The sequence below is a fragment of the Macaca nemestrina genome, chromosome 7 (assembly GCF_043159975.1).
Source record: "Macaca nemestrina isolate mMacNem1 chromosome 7, mMacNem.hap1, whole genome shotgun sequence".
Taxonomy (NCBI): domain Eukaryota; kingdom Metazoa; phylum Chordata; class Mammalia; order Primates; family Cercopithecidae; genus Macaca; species Macaca nemestrina.
The window spans coordinates 11,862,045-11,865,541 of NC_092131.1; the positions used below are offsets into that span (position 1 = coordinate 11,862,045).

Here is a 3,497-nt window from a genome sequence, read left to right on the forward strand (position 1 = left end):
CTGAGGGGGGCATGCATTACAGCAAGTGACATCTGAGATGAAGAGAAAAATCTCCCCTGGTTTTGAGATCCTAGGATATGTTGAAATAGGCCTTCTGATGGTCCTTTCTCCTCTATGCTATTGGAGAGAATGACAATAATAGGCTATCTAGAAGAGGACTTTATGGTTTATCAAACATATTCAGAGTTTCCTTTGCCCCTCAATACTACCCTTAGGAGGAATCAGGTCCATGGTCATAATCACCACCTTACAGAGAGGAGATGAGGCTCACTGATGGGAAGTGATTGTAGTTCATGTCAGACAGCAAGCAAGTGCAGAGCCAGCCCAAGAAGCAGAACCAGGAAGACAGATGGTTTCAAGGAATATAAAGGAGGCTTTGAATTGGGAGTTTCAGGTACCAAGTGGAAGCTGTGTAATTTTAGGAAAGACAGCAAAGGTATGGATGATTCTTAACTCTTCCCTTCTGGATGCTCAGCCACTGGTAAGATCAGAATATCTTATTTTGCACCTTCATTTTCTTTCAGGCCTGTGGAGTTTTTTCCAAATAGAGGAGGTCAGAAGTCCACTGGAGCTTCTGAAGGCCTGGGAATCTTAAACCTTTAGCAAAGAGAACCTCAAATAGGAAGGGATCAAGAAGCAGCTGGCCTGTCTTGGGTGGTGACAGACTCACTCAAAACATTCAGACAAAGAGACTCAGAAGTCAGGTAGGTTTGGGTTCAAAAATCAGAAACTTACCCTCTCTGGGTCTCATCTGTCAAATGAAGATAAAAGAAAAGCTATTCCAGAATATTAATTGAGATGGTGTATGTACAGAATATGTATGTAGTACATGCAGTCTGTGTTGGTAATTGGTCACTGCATGTCGTTGAGATGCTTAGAAATAATGAACATAAAATGCTTCACTCTGTGCTGCTTAGCAATTATGCTAAAAGTTCTTACTACTGTGCTAAGAGCTAATGTTTATTGAGTGCTTGCTTTATGCCAGACACAACTCTAAATACCTTTCATACATTAAGTCAATTAATGTATGATTAATTGACATTAAGTCAATTAATGTATGAAAGGTATTTAGAGTTGTCAATTAATCATACATTAATTGACTTAATGTATGAAAGGTATTTAGAGTTGTGTCTGGCATAGAGGAATTATTCTTATGACACTATGTAACTTAATCATTACAGTGACACTATGAGGTAGGTACTATTTTGGCTCTGCTTGTGGATGAGGAAGCTCAGAGAATTTGAGTAACTCACTGAAGGTCTACCTAGCTAGGATTTGGAGTTAAGTGTCCTGCCTTTGGAAACTGCATTCTTAACCACAATAGTATTTTGCCTCTTGCTGTTTAATATTACTCCTACTGTTGTGATGTTATTCTTATTATTCTTTTCTATTATTATTCTCACTGTGATGCTTCCCATCACAGTGATGTTTTCAAGAATAGTCTTTGTATAACTGGTATTTTCTTTTGCTTTCCTTCATGCAATTTGGGCATAGTACTTCCATGTGAGCGGTGAGTATGGGAGAAATCCTTGGTCGAGTATCTTTTCGGGAACACATATGTATCCCATCTTGCTGTAGATGTCACTTTTCTTCTTGACGAAGGTTTTTCTTAACACAGGGCAGGCTCCCAGCTGCGGCAAAGTGGATCAGCACCATGGAGAGCTCCTTCCAGTCACCAAAACGGAACAAGGGCTTGTAGCCAATGGAAGTGAAATCAAAACTGTTTTCATAATGGCAAAAACTACAATTTGTGGAGTGAATTCTATGTGCCATACACTTTTCATACCTGATCCTATTTAATTCTCACAACTACACAGCAAGGGGTGATTATTCCCGTTTTTCACATAACAGAGGACTAAATGTCAGAGGTGAAGCAACCTATTCTCCGTTGCACAGTTAGCAAGTAGGGAAGTCAGCGTTAAATCAGATCTTCTGACCTCAGATTTCTTGCTTTTTTACACTAGATAATGATGCTTTATATTGCCCTGGCAATGCAGTTGTAGGTTTCACCCTGGCTCCCTGACCAAAAGCCAGTGCCATAGGAACCTACCCTTAGCTGTCAGAGCCGAAGACAAGAGTCTGAAAAAGTCAGCACTGGTTGTCTCCTTCTGTCCTTACCTGGCCATTCTACCTAATCACCTGGGCTTATCCTCACAGATGTAGCTTGCCATGAGTATGGGCCCTGTATCTATACTGTTTATTGATGTGGCACTGACCAGCTACCAGCATATACAGCAGGCACTCAACTAGTTAGTATCTGTTGAATGAGTGAACAAATAAATCAACAAGTAAGTAAGTGGATGAATGAGTGAATTGCCTTCAAAGGATCTTCCTCAAAGGCCTGGCCTCCAGCTGTTTGCTCTCCTTTTTTCTCTTGCCTCCTGAGCTCCAGAGATCCTCCAGAAATCTGCATCTTTGTTTCTGAATTCTGATAAAGGAAAGATGAGTGATTGGGTGGGCAGGAAGGGGGCTACCCAACAACTACAGGGAGCTGTCCTTCTGTGAGATAAGCAGTAAGGTCCAATAAACTTGTGGGGAGACAAAGCACTCCACTTGGAGAATATTGTCTTCTTTGTGTGAATGTATTAGAGATGTGCCTGTAATTTCTGTTTCTTCATTAATCATTGAACACCTATTGTGTACCAGGGACTGACTTAGGCAACAAGGAACTGCGCCAGCCACACTCAACTTCTTTTACTCTCCTATATAGTCTACAACCTCTCATTTCTTAGGTTTCTTGCAGGCTGTTCCCTCTCTTGGGAATACTATTCCATCATCAGGACCCTGTGCCTGGATAATTCCTACTTCTCCTTCAAGTCAAAGAGAAAACATTTTCTTTTGTGAGAAGCCCATCCTCTAACTCCCCAAATCTGTGGTCAATGCTCCCTGTATTGTCTTTGACTTTTCTTATCATTGCACTTCTTAGTACTCTGTAATGTAATTTTCAGCCTCCATGTCTGTGTCTTTCCAGGAGATGAGGATGGGGGAATGAGGGCCCCTGATGGGCTCTCTGTTTATATTTCTATAGCGACTGGCAGCAATATAGTAGGCATCTAATAGATTTGTAATTAAGTGGTTAAAATAGAACATATGCATAAATTTTCTGAGCACTAGAATAATGTACATAAATGTAAATTAGTTATATTCTTCTCCATTGGATATTGAAAAGGATGTCACCTTCTTTCTGCCCAGTCTATTATTAAGACATGAACCCATTCTTCTGATTTTTCTATCTCAAATGAATATCTCTTCCCACAACACCTACTGAGCATGTATTTGTTGACAGACATTGTTTTACACCTCCTTCTTATGTACATTAGCTTACTTGATCCTTAGAACAACTTTCTAAAGCAGGTTCTACTATTATTCCCTACATCTTATACATGAGAAAACTGAGGCAATGTGAGGTCGATTAACTAGTCACATATCTTTTGTATTAGTTAAAGTTGTTGTAGAAAATAGGTAACACATACAAATTAAAGCAAGTTTACTAAAAG

General features: G+C 39.9%; 1 long non-coding RNA gene across 1 annotated transcript; it reads left to right on the forward strand.

Annotated features, from left to right (window-relative positions):
• The first annotated feature begins 219 nt into the window (after positions 1 to 219).
• On the forward strand, positions 220 to 2,057 carry LOC139364082 (uncharacterized). The gene is made up of 3 exons (XR_011625334.1): positions 220 to 436; positions 525 to 704; positions 1,619 to 2,057. It is a non-coding gene; the product is annotated as an uncharacterized lncRNA (long non-coding RNA).
• The last annotated feature ends 1,440 nt before the right edge of the window (positions 2,058 to 3,497 follow it).